Below are 19,536 nucleotides of genomic sequence, written 5' to 3'. Positions count from 1 at the left end.
AAGTAAAGGTAGCAAGAAAATAATTGTTACATTCCTCAAAAGAAAAAGGATTACAAGATTTGCAAGATAACATTATAGGATGAATTACAATGAAGAGATCCATTACTTTTATAGAAAGAAAAAGTGTTAAAAATAAAATTTAGCTAACTTAATCTAAAAATAACAAACTAGAACTAGATATGCAAACTAAAGGTGCATGACATGCACAATATGCAAACTAGAGGCTAATTAAATTAGACTAAGCTAAATATAGACTCACTAAGTGAGGTTAAGCTAGAGTGTGAATGCACAAACATGTCCTTTAATTATGCATAGTGATATGCATGAGAATATCCTCTAGCATCTACATAATTAATTAAAGCAACATATGCAGGTGTGTCTAAAGCAACTAATATGCATACTCAAACAATTATAAAATTGAAAGTAGATTAACCAACCATTAACAAAACTTTAGTAGCACACAAAAGTCTTTAGAGTTTAATATCATAAACATAACCAAGAAAAATGAGTCATACTTTTAACATTGAAATGAACCAAATAACACCAAAAAGACATCTTTAGAGGACTAATGTAAGAGATGGCATCAATCCTCGTTGAGGAACTTAAACAATTCCTTGTGGCTACTTTCTTTGGGATCTTGTTGACTATTGAACATTTTTGAGATATTGATTTTAATAATTAGAAGTGGAAAAAGCAAAGTATTTTTCCTTATAAAATCATAGCCCAAGGGCATACTATCTACCAAATAAGGCCAACAATACACTAAACTGCCATCCTTTAGAAAGACAAATCAAAATAGCCAAAAACAACAAGTCAAGAATAGACCATTGACGACACAATAGCATTGGAGGAGAATGAGAATCAGAAACACAATTTTTCCTACACATGTGGACCACTATCCATACAATACAATCCCTAAGATCCCCACCACAAGGGTAAGTGGTAGAACTCGCATTATGAGACTATTAGGAACCAAAGAATGGAGCAAAGGAGCAACAAATAGAGGAGTGTCCACTTGGCCAGAGAGGTATGCACCAATAGCAAGAGGTGGAGTATGATCCAAAGGGGTGAAGGAGGGATTTGCAATAGAAGCCTCATATAGAGCATTGTCAACCTACAAAGCATCATCAGATGAAGAATCTAGAGCCAGGATTGTCAAATGATCATCATTAGCATCCTTACATCAAGTAGCAATGTCATTTTGACACATGAGAGAACAATCCATTACCAAATGACCAATAGAGAAGCACTGACAACATTGAAAGGTGCTTCCCTATGAAGATACCAATCTGACCCTCTCTTTGAAGAACTGTGTGTGTGTGTGTGTGTGTGTGTGTGTGTGTGTGTGTGTGTGTGTGTGTGTAAGTGTGTAATTTCCAATTCTATGTAAGTGTATTCTGTGTTGAACTCTTCCTCATGTTCTTCCATTATATACCTTATCTGTTGAATGGTTGTGTCCTTTAGATTTTTCTTTTAAAAACATTTTATTTTATATTTAAGATTATTTTTACTATAATATTTGTCTTATTTAATAAAAAATATTTATTATTTTATAATACATGTAATATGATAATTATTTTTAATATAGTTAAATAATAAGTTATATTATTTATTATTATTTAATATTTTTAGATTATTAATATTACATTGATTATTATTTAATGCTTAATATCATACTTATCAATAATAGTACTAAGGTATTTAAATAAAGTACACTATGTATTTTTTAAAAAATATATTTGTATTGTTCACACTAATTAGGGCTAATGACAAGTCCACCCCTCTCAAATTTTCTTGTCCTCAAGCAACTAATGTGGTTCATAGCTTAAACTCCACTTTTTCCTACATATGTATTAAATGTTTGCAAAGTTTGCATGTTAGTAACCAATAAAAGAATATATGAATGAAGACACAAAGTAGACACACTAACGCATGAAGACGCGATGCAAACACAAGGTAGAGACACGAATGCATGAAGACACAAAGAAGACATGAAGCAAACACATTAATGCATGAAGACACAATGTAGACACATGGTATACCTGTTAGAATCTTGCTTACAATTTGAAATAATAAAAGGTAAGGAAATGTTTTACCACTTTGATCATGAATTTCGTGCTCCTTTCCTCTATCTCGAAATCAAAAGTTCTCAAAGATGTGTCTTTTAGAAACTTTTCTTTACAGCTAATACTATAATAGGGTGTCTAATTCCCTAGTGGATCATAGATTTACCATTGCTTGAGCTTGGACACACTTAGCTTGGGGCTCCCTCAGAACTTTATCCATATTGGGATCCTTTTGCCCAAACACGACCGATTTACTCCTCCCCTTGTGTGCACTCCCTACCCACTAGGTAGATGTTTAATTCCATTTTGGATGGTAGATTTACTATTTCTCAAGTTTGGACATGCTCAACTTGGGGATCCCTTAGATCTTGATTCATATTGGGATTCTCTTGCCCTAACATGATCAATTTACTCCTCCCCTGTGCACACTCCATATCCATCATGCAATGCAACATAAAGGGATTCCTATCCAATTAACTAGTAACATTAAAACATTAATATTCTTTATCCCTTAAATTTACTTATGTTGATATGTTACACAATATTATTAATACTCCTTGTTTTTCTATTTCCAATAATAATTCCCCCATAATATGATTCCATAAATTGAATAGCTATCACATATATTTAATATGTATATTTAGATCTATCCTTATATATTTAATACTTTATATCCTAACCAATTTCTAATCAATATTCACTTAAATAACATATTCATAGTGAAAAGATAAATACTTATAAATCTATAACCATAAATATTTCAAATCTCCTTTTTAAAACATCAATAATTTTGTCTTGTTTATGATATCTATCCAATGACCATGCTATATCCAGTTGTACCTTATACAAACATAACTTTATAAGGTACTTATTTCTGTCATATATAATCTTACATTTCTATTCAAGGTTTTATATTCAAAATTTTAATACATAATAAAAAATTATAACATACCTCAATGGAATCCGCATCGTGTATTAATTGGTCCTGTCCTTGGCTAGATCACCTTTATTTTCCTTACTGTAACAAGACCTTTTGCATGCAGCCACTAATTAATTACGTGGTGGGATACATTATGAATAGGGTATTTAATTTAACCCACACTAAATGAACATGACCATGAATCCAAAGATTGATTGCTTCACTCTCCACACACATGTATTTGCTCATGGTATCCTTGGAGATAAATTCTTAAAATAATATGAACTGGAACTATTGTTCCTCTTGTTCTTTGATATGACTCCCTTCTCCCACTTATAATATTATTGCTATCTTGCAAATGATAGATAACTTTGTATTTCAAGTTTGAGTGAATATAGAATCACCCATGTACTCATGTTGCTTCTATTTCATTTTGATACTTGCATAAATCTTTTCTAACTATACCAAACTCTAATATGTTCACTAGAGGATGTAATCCAGTTATTACTGGTTGACATATTATTCATTGGTGTTCCTTTCTTGAATCTCCTCGTTCCACCCTGGGCACACACACACACACACACACACACACAACTGTAACTAAACATTAATTGATGCCCCTTGCCATACTTTCTTCTATCTTTATCACATGTAATCTTTACATTAATCTTATCTGATAATTCTTTCTCTAAATGTTTGTAGTTACATTTTTGAAATCCTTTTCTCTGTGCCTATTGGTGTAATGACCATCATGTTGATTGGAAAGTCGCATGTATCACTTGTTGATGCTTGATTTCTGTAATTGGCTACCTTTCCAAAGTTGAACCCATAACAACGGAGTTCCTCCAATTAATATCCAAGGTCCAGATGTATAAATACAACTTCTCATAGCTTAGTGAATCCATAAAACATTTATACTCATGTATGCATCTATAAGATTATGCAATCACTAAAAACTTGTAGGTTACTATCAAATCAACTTGCAGAAATGTAAAGCATGAAACATAACAGATTCATCAGCACACTTGACACAATGATTTATGTAGAAACCTAATTTGGGAAAAACCACTAGTAACATGCTACTCTTTTCACTCTTTTGAAGTGATGCCCTATGAAAACCCAACCTTGTTAAAGGTTATAATACATACTGTAAAAGGATTTCAATCACCCTATTAGGAGTGAGCCTTGTTAGAGGACTTTAGACCATTCACTTGGAATTTCACCCTGTTAAAGGATTTACAAATGACTGTTAGGTCAACCTTAATCTAAAGGATTTACCCTAGACTGGTACAATTTTTAGAGAGTAATAATAAGGTTTTGATTTGATACAACTTACAACTTCACTTGCAGATTACAAATCTCTATTCAGTCCTCAATTTTGCTTGGCCTTCATACTTTGCAGCTCTAATAGCTTGTGCAACCTTCAAGCATTCATCTCCTTAAGCCTTCTTGCTTAACATGCCATTGCAGACTCTTCTCTTAGGTCACTTGATGAAGAAAAATCCTTGACTCCTTTCTCCCTTAGGTTCTTGCATATGAAAACCTTAGTTCATGACCAGTCATTCCTATAAATAGGAAATTAAGATATTTTGCCACTCATTCTCCATTGTCCAATTTAGGGTTCAAATGGATTGGGTAGGATACAATGTATCTACCTCATATCTCATATCTCTTCTAGAAGCTTCTCTAAGAATCCACTTTGAATTCACCTTAAAATGGTTTACCTTGAATTTTGTGCCATCAGCTCATCAACCTTATCTTCCACCTAGTTCAAAAAATCCAAGAAAACAAACTTGTTAGCTCAGATTCATCGAATCCATGATCTTTTAAATAATGCAGTAGCTCGACATTATCAAGCTTTTGATGCTCGACACATACTGCGTTGCTCAACATCCACTGTGAAATTACTTGGCACCTACTAAAGTTTACTAGTGCTTGGCATCAACTAAGCTTTACTCGACATCCATTGTTCTGCTGGCATACACTAGAATGAAGTTTTACTCAGCTCCAACTAATTTTCTACTCGGCTTGTACTGGCTTTTCTTGGCACGTAATATCCACTCGGTCAAGCTTGGCAAAAAAAACTTTGTGTAACTTGTTCTTCTAATCTTTCTAAGTTTAACTAGCCTTTGTAACCTTAAGTAGATCATCAATACATCATGTTGTCATTGTCTTAACTAATCCTTGTACTTCATTACATAAGCATAACTCAACCTTTTTTCTAGGTGTTATTGTTACATCTTTTGATGAAATCAACTTCATCAATCAAATAAGTGATAGTACTTGAATCTTATAAGTAGTTGTCTTACTAGAAAATAACAGGTTTGAAATCAGTGACAAAATAATGATTGAAACACATAGTCTTCTTCAACAATCTCCCTCTTTCAATCTAGTTCAACAATCTCTCTCAACAATGATCTTTTCAATCTATTTCAACATATATATCCATTTATTATTACAAATCTATGTTAATTTCAATAATCCCTCATATCATTTTATAATTTTAATATTATTGTTCAAGTGATGTAACCCATCCCTATTGTTGAACAAAATGTATTTCTCGAGTGTAATTTGTCTTTAGTAGACCCCATTGCCTTGCTAACATAGGGAATTCTCATATTTAATAGAAATTATCACTATTATGATCACACCCACTTTCCATCGGTCTTATTTGGAGGTCTTATACTCTAGGGAGGTCATTTGCTTTGGTGACATGGTGTTTCAATGATCTACATTATATGTGTTGAGTTCCCTTGTATGTGCACCAAGTCATCTTCCCTTATTATTAAATATGTTTCATTTTGTTTGATTGGTAATCTTGGTACCATGTTAAATTTTCTCATTGAGAAGTTTTATTCCCCCTTTGTACAAATATATCTAGTGTATTGGTTGTGTAGATATTATTCTCTCATTGACTAGATGGGGAGACGGTTAAACATGTTAATATATAAATAAATTTCCACACCCCTATATAAATAAATTTCTTGTTTCTCCATAGACTTCATCTCAAACAAGGGACTAAGGGATCAATGACATCGTCTACAAATATATATTTTTTATCTTTACTAACTTTGTATAGGTAGGTAGGTTATATATATAAGGTATGATATATTCATTTATGCAGGTATTCCAACATCCACCATAGAATTTCCCTTTTTCACTTGAAAATAAGTGCAATGCTAAGTACTCCAACTTTATAGACACTACAAAGAATGTATATGATCATGGTCAAATGAAAAAACTAAAGCACGAAGAATAAGTTGTGTCAACATCACCATTTATCATTAAGAGCAACCACACAGTCACAATAATCAAACCAATCTATCTTCAATCACTTCTCCTTTCGACGTCAAAGGCTATGGCTTTGTGCTTACACATGCAAACAACTCTCCATTATGTATTTGGTACATCATCATTTCTGATATATTTTTCTTCACATGATCTTGATTACCATTTTAACTCATTATTTCCTCTGTTGTCACCGAACATGCATATATCTAGTCTCTATTCATATATGTCCTTCATCAAATAAGGGAAATTGTTCTACATCCATCCCAGAGCCCTTCAAAACATGCACTAGATGTTTGAATATACATATCCCATCTCTTAGATACAAACCATATTCATTGATTTATTAATTCTTTTCAGTCCACACATTATATCAATAAACTATTAAATTCACATAAATTTTAAACTCCACATAGTTGCTAAAAGGACACCAATGTAGCCTCTATTGCTTTTAATCATTCAACATTCTTCTCTACCATATAACTCTGCAAAATTTGCTTCTAATAAGTTCTAATAAGATTTTTTTTTTTTTAAAATAATCCACATAGGCTAGCAGAGTACACTGCTTTGATACTACTGTGAAGATCCCAATCTAATCATCTCTTTGAAGAACAAAATAAATATTATTATTATTATTATTTCCAATTCTATGTTGAACTCTTCCTCATGTGCTTCAATTATATACCTTATGTGTTGAATGGTTGTGTCCTTTAGATTTTTTAAAAATAACATTTTATTTTATATTTAAGATTATTTTTATTATAATGTTTATCTTATTTAATAAAGAATATTTATTATTTTATAAGACATGTAATATGATAATATTATATTTAATATAGTTAAATAATAAGTTATATTATTTATTATTATTTAATATTTGTAGATTGTTAATATTACATTGATTATTATTTAATGCTTAATATCATACTTATCAATAATAGTAATAAAGTATTTAAATAAACTACACTATGTATTTTTTTAAAATATATTTGTATTGTTTACGCAAATTAGGTATCATGACATTCCCTTATAATCCACCAATTGAATCCATGACCTATCCTCCACAATGAAAACCACTTCGATAAGAATAGGTGTAGAGATGTCAATGTTGACAAGAAGTCATGCAAAGGAAGAGAGACCCATGGTAGTTGTGGCATCACCCATCTTTAAAGAAAACCTATACAGTTACAAATGGTCTCAAAATAAGATTTTTCCCAAAATGACAAGGTATATTAATGAGACAAACCCACTCTGGAAGTGCACGTAATGGTTCAATAAGAGGTTTGAAGGAAACTATTAGGGGTTTGGTAGAGACAGTCCCCCAACCCCAAAACTTTCTCATCCCCAAATCATATTCCATAGAAGTAAAACAACAATTAAAAAAATCTCTTATCAAAATGGAAAAGCTCAATGTTACTAGAAACCAAGGGTCTCCAACAATGCATCGCCCAATAGTGAAGCTCCAATAGAGAAAGTTGGAAACCAACAAATCTACAAATCAACCGACAATGTTTGTAGAAATCCACATTATCCACCACATCAAGGCAACATACCACCACAATTGAGGTTGTGGCACAAGGTCAAAATTCTACCTTTGGAGAAATAGTAGTAGCAGACCTAACAAACTGAGAAACTTTTGCCCATCAAAAGTTGTAGAGAAATAACAGTAACTTGAGGAGTACTCTCAAGTTTTCTCATTTTCACTTTCTCCAGCTATAAAGTACTTATTTTTTTGTTATGTGTCCTATTTTTGTTTCATATATGTACATTTAATCGTATTTAAAGCTAATAATTTTTATTTGGAGGGACTATTTATTTAATCATTTTTTTAGGGATGAGGCATGTAAATTAACAAATTATATAGTGGAGTGTTATATCATCTGTGGATCAAATTCACATTGGAGAGTTTTTTAGATATTATTGTTACTATTAAAAGAAACAAAACTAAGGTGTTTACCTTATTACAACATTAAAAGCAAATTACCCGACCATTCACAACACTTTAATAGCACAAAGAAGTCTACAGAGATAAAATAACATATATATAACCAAGCAAAAAGAGTCACACTCTTAATATTAAAATGAACCAAATAACACCAAAAAAACCACAGAGGATTGCCCTAAGAGACAACCCTAGTCCTCATTGAGGTACTTGAACAATTTCTTATGACTACTTTCTTTGGGATCATGTTGATTGTTGAATAGTATTTGGGATATTATATTTTTTTATTAAAAGTAACAAAACAAGGGTGTTGTCCCTAATAGAATTACAGTTCAAGGGTGTACTATTAACCAAAAAGGCCAAAAACAAATTAAGGTGCTAGGCTTTAGAAAGACAAACCAAAATGGCCAAAAACAACAAGGTCAAGAACACCATTAATGACACAATGGAAGGATTGCTAAAAAACAACATCAAGAGTGGTAAACAACTTGCCCATGGCATTGGGAGGAGAATGAGAATCAAAAACATGATTTTTTCTATGCCTACAGACTACTATCCAAGCAATATTATGCCTAAGATCCCCACCACAAGCGGCAAGTGGTAGAACTCACATTGTGGGACCATCGGGATGAGTGGTAAAGTCTTAAGAAGGTTGCACATCATCAACCAAAGAATGGAGTAAAGGAGCAAAAGATACAGGAGGATCCCTATAGCCACAGAGTGTCACATCAGCAATAAGAGGTGAAGTGTGATCCACAACAATAGAGTGATCTACAATAGGAGCATCATCCAGAGGATCATCAACCTATGAAGCATCATCAAAAGAAGAATATAAAGCCAGGATCATCAAATGATCATCACTAGCATCCTTACACCAAGTAACAATTCCAAAACAATGCATGAGAAAATAATCCATAGCCAAATAACCAATAGGGAAGCACTGAAAAAATTGGAAGAGATGCTCTTATAGTCCACCAATTGGATCCATGACATATCTGCCAAAATGAGAATCATGTCCCTAGGCAGAGGTACTGAGATATCAATGTCAACTAGAATACATGCAAAGGAAGGGAGACCCATGGTAGTTATTACTATGATATTAGATAGTTTATGCTTTCTTTCTCTTCTATCTTTTTCTAATGGTCACTCTTTTTGTAATGTTTCCATAAACTCCTTCTGTTTGTTATGGAAACTTTCTTTTTCACTCTACAAGAATTTTTCTATTTCCTCTCTCGTGTTCATTATAGAAATATTTTGTTGTATCTTTTATATATATATATATATATATCATTCATGATCTTTGTTTAATAACACAATTCATTATTTTGCCATAATATGGTATCAGAGAAAATTCTTCACCTCTTCGAAAATTGCTAATTTCTTTTTTGAAATTATTAGTTAAAAATTTTGAAATATTTGCTTGAGTGTGTTCAAAATTGGCATCTTTTTTTCCTCCAAACTTGACTAGGGATTCGGCATCCAATTTTTTTTGCAATTTTCTTTGTGCTACATGGTTTAAAGTCTGCCTTTTTTTTTCAAATCTACCCTCTGTCCAAGAACTCTACAAAAAATCTCAAGTTTTTAAATGCAATTACAATTTTTTTTAAAGCCCTCAATTCCTGTGTCGAATTAACAAAAGTTTTGCATATTCCTAGTGGGTTTTTCCAGATCTCAATTGGGTTAGTCTCACTTTGTTTCTCAGTGCATAGTTTTTTGTGCCTCAATTTTTAAGCCAATGGATTCAAAATCTAGTTTCAGATTCTTTGTGGATATTTTGAGCTCTTATCTCAGTGTCTCTTCAATTTTTTTGGTTCTTTAGTCAATTTTTCTCTAAGTTTGTGTCATTTCAAATTTTTAATGCTTTTCATTCAAAAACATGCAATGTCATCTCTCACCAATCTCATGTTTAAAGGCAGTCAGTGTTTCAATGGAAAGAACTACAACACCTAGAAGTAGAGAATGATGATCTTCAAGTACTGTCACCTTGAGGTTCTTGTTCTGGGTACCGAGACTTGTCCTACCACAATTGATGCTACTCGAGAGAAGTTTGATGAGCATAATCATGAAGCGGTTATGCTTATTAAGATTTTGGTTACTAATGATCAGCTACCTCAAGTGTCATCTGGCAAGATAGCTACAGAGATCTGGACAACATTGAAGGATCTCCATTAGACATCAAATAAAAGGAGAGTCTTCTTTATGAAGAATCAACTATTCTCTATTATTATGGATGAGTACATGTCCTTACAGGAATATCTTCTAAAGATTAAGGACATCAGAGATCAAGTTGATGTCATTGGTTGTACTATGGAGGAAGGGGATATGGTGGTCATTTCTCTAAAAATCCTACCACCGTCCTATGAGCACTTTATTGAGATGCTCAACATTACTGCAACTAATGTTGACTTGAAGTTCTCAAATTTATGCACCAAACTTCTACAGTAGGATCGTTGGAAACAACAGTTTGGTAGTAGTGCTCCTTCGTCGTCCTCAACAAGTGTTTTCATCTCAATCCTTTAACAAGGATAAAGGTTCATCTCAGTCATCTACTTAGTCTCATAATAGCTCCAAGAAGAAGTAAATCTGGTGCAACTATTGCCACAAATTTGGTCATGTGATTCAAGATTGCAAGACTCACATTACTTCTGACCAGCGGAAGCAGGGAGGTTCTCAACCACAAGCCAACATTGCATAACATAGAGACCTCTTTGATCAACTTGAGGCTACCTTTAATGCTTTTTGAGGACATGCAAATTTTTGTTTGTTGAAGATAGATTGACCATTAAAGGAGGGTATTGCGATATTAAATAGTTTCTATTTTCTCTATCTTCTATCTTTTTCTAATGGTCACTCTTTTTGTAATGTTCCGATAAACTCATCCTATTTGTTATGGAAACTTTCTTTTTCACTATACAAGAATGTTTCTATTTCCCCTCTCTTGTTCATTATAGAAACATTCTCTTATATCTCATATATATAGATCATTCATGATCTTTGTTTAATAACACATTCATTATTTTACCATAATAGTTATGGTATCATCCACCTTTAAAAAAAAAAGCCAATAGAGTTATCGAGTGCCTCAAAACAAGAGTTTTCCCAAAAATGACAAGATAGATTAGGAAGACGAATCCACACTAGACATACTCTCAACGGTTCAATTAGAGGGTTGAAGGAGACTAACTAGTGTTTGGTAGAGAAAGAATAAGTCCCCCAAGCCCACACTTGCCCATCAGCAAATTGTGTTCCTTAGAAGAAGTAAAATCTACAATAAAAAATTCCTTAGCACAAGGGAAAAACTCAATGTTAACAGAAACCAAGGGTCTCCAAGAATTCATAGCCCAATGATGAAGGTCCAATAAAGAAGGCCAGAAACCAAGGAATCTACAAACCAAACCGCAATGTTAGTAGAAATCCACATTGTCCACATCAAGGCCATAGACCACACAAGGGAGTTCTTCACACAAGCCAAAGGTCAAGATTTTACCTTAAGAGGAATAGTAGTAGTAGACCTACCAACCCAAGCTAAGCTTCATTGAGTGGAACCTCCCACTCATAGCATTAGTAGACTTCCTAGCAGATTGTCCAAATGCAAGGTCACCCAACCCAATGATGAAACTAAGCACACCCTTTGCAACCACCCCGGAGCACCGAGGGGCGGAGCGAAAGACCCTGTAGCATCCTGACATTGGCCCCATCACTAGCATGAAGGTTCTAGTGGCATCATTAGTAAAGGCAGCAGTGGGAGTCGTTGAAGCAAGAGTCATTGGATGAGCAAGAGATGGAGACAGACATTTTACATTGACTAAGAGGGAGCTAGATTTTGTTGATTGTGTGATTTAATGAAATTAGATTTCCACAATTCATAGTGCTAATAATTGTTGTTGTAGGATTTGATCGTCTATGATTTCTCTCATCAACATTTCAATTGCATCCCATGATCTACCATCAAGATACTAGATAGCTAGGGAAAATAAATTTGATTAGTTACAGTCCAAGATAGACTAAAAAGGGAAAGGAGGGAAGGATAGGTTGAATGTGGAAAAAGATGGAAGAAATGAAAAATTAGCGTTAAAAATTAATAAAGTGATCTAATGTAGTATAAAGTCAAGAAAAAATTTACCTAATGATAAATTATATAAAAATATTTATAACACATTATATGGATGAAATAGAGAGAAAAAAACATCATAAGATGTGTTGATTCTAAACAAATCAGACCAGTTTTATTTAGAGACTACTCTGTCTATCATTGTGAACTAGAAACTAATGTTAACCCACCAATTATCTCAAAGAAAAGGTTTTATCTATTAAGCCTTTATACTAATGAAATACTATATATATTCCCTTGGGAAAATTATCTCTCTTCTAAAATACTATATTCATGTACCATTTCAAAAACAAATATAAAATATTACCAAAATCTCTATATTTCCACTTACACTTCCACACCTTTCTTCCCCTTTGTGTGCAGCATTAAACAATATTACATAAATCAATTAAAATTATATTCGATGGTGCCCAAATCAACAAACCCACGAACTACTGATCACCTTGGTCTTCCCATAAAATAGTTCTTTGGCGCAACGTTGAACAATGTCACATCAACCATAAACTATTTGAGAACTTTTCCAGCAACGACTTTCTTATGGTTCCAAACTGATATCAACAATAAAAGAAATGCAAAATATTTCCTGACCAAATACCTGATATTTATACAATCTATGTGAAAAACCCTTGAATAGCCATAACAGAAAAAAAAAATCTCATTAATCTTCACATTCTGTTCATTCTTTTCCAGTTTGAATGTCTTAAAAATGCAAATTTTCAGGCACAAATTTTTTGAAACAACTCTCTACACTTTGCTCACGTGGCAGCACAGATTTTCTTCACAGTTGTTCACTCGGTATATACAAGCCATTAGTTTTCTTCACCCTCACTATTTCCATCACTGGTGCACATTATGCTTTCAATTAGATGCCATAGCCCTCTCTAGCAAAGCAAAGTCTGCTTCATATCAGCAAGCAATCAACTGCTGATCATTTATTTTTCACAGCCCATTTCCATAATGTTCTGATATCAATATCGAACAGGAAAAATAAAATACAAAAATATTTGCCTTTTGAACAAAATAAAAAAATATAGAAATTTCATTATAATCATTCAACTTATACGACATTCAATAGATCAAGTTTATAAAGTCTTTATTTTCCATTATGAGAATAACGTCCCATCCAATTAACTAGCCAAACAGCTTATTTATTAAAAGCAATAGTTTTATTAAATATAAACTTCAATTTCCTAACATCAATGTCTATGATAGAATGGGTTTTGAGTTCCGGAATGCTCTTACAACCTTCCAAGGAATGATGTGCAAACTTTTAAGGTCACTCACTGACAGTTTGAAGATATTTCTAAACTGTTACATCTCAAATTTTTCATCTTTTAAAATAATATTATAGTCTTTTAAAATAATATTATAGTCATTGTAATGGTTGGTTAGATATTGTTGGATACCATGATCTTGTGAAATGGAAGTTATGATTAATCAAATTGATTCATGTGAAAATGACTTGTTAGTTGATTACTGTTATTTCAACAAAAATGAATGTTTATATTTTAAGATAAAAGTTAGTGGTGGTTAGACATTGTGACAGTTATCAGTTATTTTATTTTCTTGATATCTTAATTTACATGGAGGAACATGTTATTATTGTGGAATATGCATTCTTGGTTGCAGGAGTAGACAAAGTGGGGAAAGCATTGCTAAAGGGGATTCAAGGAATGGGACACCAAATTTAGCCCATTGTCAGACCCTCAGGTATGGACTCTTAACTATCTTGACAGAGGATTTATCAACAAGGCAACAAAGTATACCTTGGACAAGTCATGAGCTACTTGGTCAATTTTTAGTTCCTGCCAACAAGCAGGATACTATAGCATCCATTAGATGCTATTTCATAAGTTTTATACAGCCAATGAAATCTTTGAATTTTTATTATTCCTATTCAATTATAATGTTTCTTAAAATATTTTTTTTTCATTCAGTTTTATGAAATAACATTTATCAATAATTCTATTTGTTCATACAAGTGAACAGTCATTGTTCCAAGATTTTTTAAAAATTTTAGTCCATCGAACAATGAAATATTTCTATGCGCACACTATAATACAGTGCTTATTGGGGACATGTAATATTGTGAAATCTAAAAGAATCTCGAAATATCTACAAAATTGTACTAAATGCCGAGATATTTGCACTTTGACCAATGAGCAGTATTAACATTGAATGACATATTCTAAAGAAAATGATAAACATTAAATGTGCACCAGCCGTTGAGATTGTCAATTGCAAAAAAAAAAAAAAAACAATCTAATATCTCGAACATTTGTATACTTGTATGGCAAAAAATATATAATATCTCTAACATTCATATACTTATATGGCCTTCTCTTTTCTTATGTCTCTCCTGAGTGAAGTTGTTCAACAATTGTCTGAGTGAAATTGTTGAGCAGTTGTTTGAAGCTTTGAGCAATATGTTATCCCTTTTTTGAAACAAATATTATGGTAAGAAATTTTGACCCTTCAAGTTGTACTTTGCTTTTTCCTTGATATTCTTATTTTGTCTTTTAATTAGTGCAGACTTTGTTCATTTCTTTTGTACTTAGTATTTTCTCATTTTCTTACTAACTAGCTTCAGATGCTCTATGTAGTTTTCATCAAATTAAAAAAAAGTGTTATTGTATCAAGAGGTCAAATTTTGTGCAGATTTGAAACATTTTTTTAATAATGTTTAGTTCTTTTCAAACTTAGATAGAACTTTTTACGAGACTGCGTAAATCATTTTCCTAAATTGTAAGAATCTTGTGGTGCAATTCAAGAGTATTTTGAGGTACGATTTGAACTGGGTAACTTATAAATAAGGTGAGAAGCTCTTTTGAAAATTTACCCTACAAGTTTTTGTGCATTTATGCTAACTAAAATCCTATGCATTTGTGGAAGCAATGATCATTCTTTATTTATGTTTTTTAGGTGTCATTCTTTACATAGAGGTGTCATGTTTTTTTTTTGGAAGTGTTGGAGTCACAAGAACTGCTCCCATTCGGAATGTCATTTTCATTCAAATTCATTGTTTTCTAAAAGGTTAATCTGGCTAAGAAAAGCTCTTTTTTGTATTGTACAAATGCTAATAATTTCCAGTTTCAACTTCACCAATTTCTATTTAATTTGCACTTCTCCATTCTTAGGCAAATAGGGAAGCCCTAATCTTGTACTTCTCCATTTTTAGGCATTCAATTTCTGAATTAACAGTAAAAGGGAAAGAGCAGAAATATAAAAATATAATTAAAGCTTAAAAAATAAGAAACATATTGACAAGACCTAAAATTAATCAATTGAACAATTGAAATTAAGAATTAATTTAATTTAAATAAGAATTAGAGACAAAATTAAGCATAAATGAGTGTTAATAAAATAACAAATAAGTCCACAATAAAATCCTAAAATTATTCCAAATAATATAAAGACAAAGTGATCATTTAGCTTCTATTTTATTTTTAAACAATTATAGTTTATCCATTATTTATATTTATATAATTTTGCAAAATTATATCTTCAATTGCAATTCTTAATATTTGTAATTAAATTATATAACTATTATTAATATAATATTTGGAAGAGCTTTTCAATTGTAGATTCAAGGTGGTACCTTCAAATATATATATTTTTAAATCAGTAAACGGCTAAGGCCATGATATAATTTTATTATTAATAAAATTGTTTACAATAGCATTCCACCATTCAAATGGGCACTGGTAGGAAAGAACGGAGAAAGAAAACCTCCAGTCTAGCCCGGGACCTCAGTCCTATATTATTACAATATAAAAGGGGCATACCCTAGTCAGACATTCATATCTATTACAATAAAAAAATTCTTACAATGATGATCAAATAATACATTTTGTGAAGCCATCCTTGCAAGGGTTCCAATATATCTTTTAAGCAGCCTTGCGTCCAGATTTGTTCATCCCTATCTGACTTGCTTTGCAAACAAACTAGTTAGTAATAAATGCTAAGAAAAACTCTTATTCGATCACAAGATTACATAAATCTTAGGAATTGAGAAAGGAAACCACAATTACATCCAAGAAATCTCCTCAATAAAAAAATGACATAAATTGGTGAAGCCTTACCCCATTAATTCTTGAAAAATAATAGTGACTCAACTAATACAAGTTACTCATAAACCAAGACATGTAATTAAATGCTAATGTTCAATTTTATCTGCCAAACACGTAACAGTATTATCCCATATCACATGCCTCATAGGAGGTCGAGCAATGAGTCTATATCCTAGATCACCTTGCTTCCAAATCAAAAAAACTGAATAGTCAATATAATATGGCAGAAAAGAAAGCATAGAGCAATTTAATGAATTCCAATCAAAAATAGTGAGAATTTATGAATTACTTAACAAATATAAACAACCACAATATGAACCATTCATTAGAACAAAACCATGTAAGATCAAACTCTCAGCAGAGTCATTCATAGTCAATGCCCTATTATCCTTTGATTATGTTACATGTAATAGGGCATCATTCTGCACTCCTAAAGTCTTAATGATTAATAGCCCATCTAAACACCCAATTAAACTGAGTAACCAAATTAATTACCTCTAATAATCTAATACACCATTCTAAACCCATGCAAAAGATCTTCCATTGATCGTAGCACAAGAAACCATAACTGATTAAGGGTTTTTCTTTAAATAAAATTGAAATAGGGCTTCTTGATAACATAATTGCAAATTAAGTGAAAAAAGAAAAACAATATACCATCACCTAAGGTGTTTATTCCATTCAGACTTCAATGTTCTACAAGCCGAACACCATGCATCGAGTCATTAAATTTCTTCAAATTCTACTATTAACATAAGTATAATCACAAACATTCAACCAAGATGATGTCATGCAATTGCCTAAAGCAAACAAATAAGATAAAAATTGTATCCTTAGAGTAATTTACGTTCTGAATCCTGTCAACATTTTAAAAATGGCAAACCATATCACTAAAGATTAAAGACACGAAAAAGAAATCCCTACGAGCATTCGTGACCAAGTCTAATTGAGAGGATTATAATAGCTAATTTTCATCATATTTTCATAATAATATATATACATTAAGTTTATACAATATCTTAAGTACATCCTAGTAAGTTTTTTGAGTTATTCGACTATCAAATGGAGAAAATGAGAGGAAAAACTAACTATATATATAAGCCCTAAGGAGTATTATAGCCCAGTGTTGAAAATTGCCTAATAGCTACCAAATATTAACCCTAAAAGAAGAGTAGAGCCCCAAAATGCCATCCGATGTAGCAGCTTTACTTTGAATACACCATTATTACTTCTAGAATTTCATCAGGCTATTTCGCAACAAAATTTGGTGGAAATTCAAAATCCACCTTAGCCCTACTAGTTTTTTTAGTGTTTGGGGTGCAAAAATTGAGGGCGTCAAGGTTATTGAATACCACTCCTGGTTGTATGTACGCATTGGGGAGATGGAGGTACCTAATTAACCAATCTTTGCTATCATCTGCAATGATCCCTCTCCAATGTAGCAAAAAATGTACACTCACTTCCATTTTTGGCCATTCACGATAGAAAGCAAGGCTTTCACAAATTACCAGTGATGGGTGCCTAAATATAGTATCTAGGTCCAGGGAACCCAAAGATAGCTTCATGTACTTTTTTGGCAAAGGAATCTGAAGTTTATCATCGATGCTATGGATAGCCTACTCCAAACCCTTTCTCCATGTTGGGACAAACAAGTCACAACAGAGTCTAACAATGTCTCTTGCCGCAATCTTAGCTCTAGCCATAACTCCAATGAAGGATCCAATAATGTCACCGTTAGTCCTCCATGTGTATTCGTAGTCAAAGATTCCTTCCCCAATCGCTTTTCTAATGGCAATTCAGGTCATATCATCAACCGGGTAGAGCATCATATTCCACCTTGTCGATTTTACATTTCTGCAGAATGCCATGGTGCGAACTTCGGACGTATGAAACACGTAAATATTTGAATCCATTTCTAAGGGAAGGTGAAAATGACCACTTACTGCCTCCAGTTATAAGGCAAGGGAAGCACCTAGAAACATCTCGAATGACGATATCTAATGATGTCATCCTGACAGACTAAGCAACAAGCGCACAAATATAATGGAGGATAATATATCAATACTGAAAGTTAGTTTAGCATATACCTCAAATGCTACCAAGGCCTACCCACATAATGAGTAGGGAGAAGGATGCCGATAGGATGTGAGAAAAAACTACAAAGCACAACTAAATATTCATGTAAATATAGAAATTAAATTGCCTAGCGAGTGTATATATGTTATTGATTAACTATATAGTTGTGTCTATGTATCTATATATATTGGAAATCTATAGGTATCAGAATAATGTAATAATATAATAAGAGAATAAATAATTGCATATAAAAGTTGGAGAAACATATAAAGGAGGAGAGAGCCAACAACGAAAGTGAGAGAGCAAGGCTATCTTGGTGAAGATGAATCATTTTTAAGAAGTAGTGAATTAACTCCATCCGCCCCCATATTTGCTAAAAGGTTTGCTTCTCGGTTCCCCTCCCTAAAAATATGACAAATCCTACTATCTTCCAATTTATCCAACAAAGAGATGATTTCTTCTAATTGAGAATTGAGTACCCAATTAGGAGTAGAATTTTTTCTAATAGCGTTTAAGATAATCTGAGAATATCTTTCTATGATAACTTTGGGGGATTTTAACATGAGACACATATGAAGACCTTGCTTTAATGCCTCTAGTTCCACTAGATTATTAGAGGTTGGTTTGATCGACATGGCTTTTTTTGCTATCCAGTGACCTGAGTCGTCATTAATGATATATCCAATACCCGCTATTCCTAGGTTACCTTGAGCCGCACCATCAAAGTTCAGTTTGACCCACCCAATAGGCGGTGGTTCCCATTTGTAGTTTTCCCTAGCCTCTTTATTAGTTTTGAAATAGCACAATGGAAGATTAATCAAATTGGACTAAAGCTTCTTCATTTGCACATCCCAATTAGAAGAAGTTCCTTCTTCTATCCATGCATTTCTAAGGTGTGAGTTCGTAGTCTCAACAATGCTTGCTTCCATTTTTAAAATCAACTCTTCAAGCTTCAGTTCTAAGTTACAAAAAATACGTCGATTCCTCTCCTTCCAAATCTCCCATGCCACAATGGAGGGGGAGATATTCCAAATTTTTTTATATACACCATTAACCAAGCTTGT

General features: G+C 32.6%; 1 protein-coding gene across 2 annotated transcripts in view; it reads right to left on the bottom strand.

Annotated features, from left to right (window-relative positions):
* Window positions 1–15,939: 15,939 nt before the first annotated feature.
* The window catches only part of LOC149580475 (putative L-cysteine desulfhydrase 1), a 52,514-nt gene continuing 48,917 nt past the window's right edge, over window positions 15,940–19,536 (bottom strand). The window contains exon 3 of one of the 2 annotated variants that reach the window (XM_089813869.1): window positions 15,940–16,253. The gene's annotated coding sequence lies outside the window, so the exon portion shown is untranslated. The remainder of the gene's footprint in view (window positions 16,254–19,536) is intronic. The other variant, XM_089813861.1, reaches the window with a different exon arrangement.

This window comes from Cupressus sempervirens, chromosome 1, assembly GCF_028749045.1.
Source record: "Cupressus sempervirens isolate cs-2001-9-10 chromosome 1, ASM2874904v1, whole genome shotgun sequence".
Lineage (NCBI taxonomy): Eukaryota > Viridiplantae > Streptophyta > Pinopsida > Cupressales > Cupressaceae > Cupressus > Cupressus sempervirens.
This window is presented reverse-complemented; position numbering and strand designations above follow the sequence as displayed.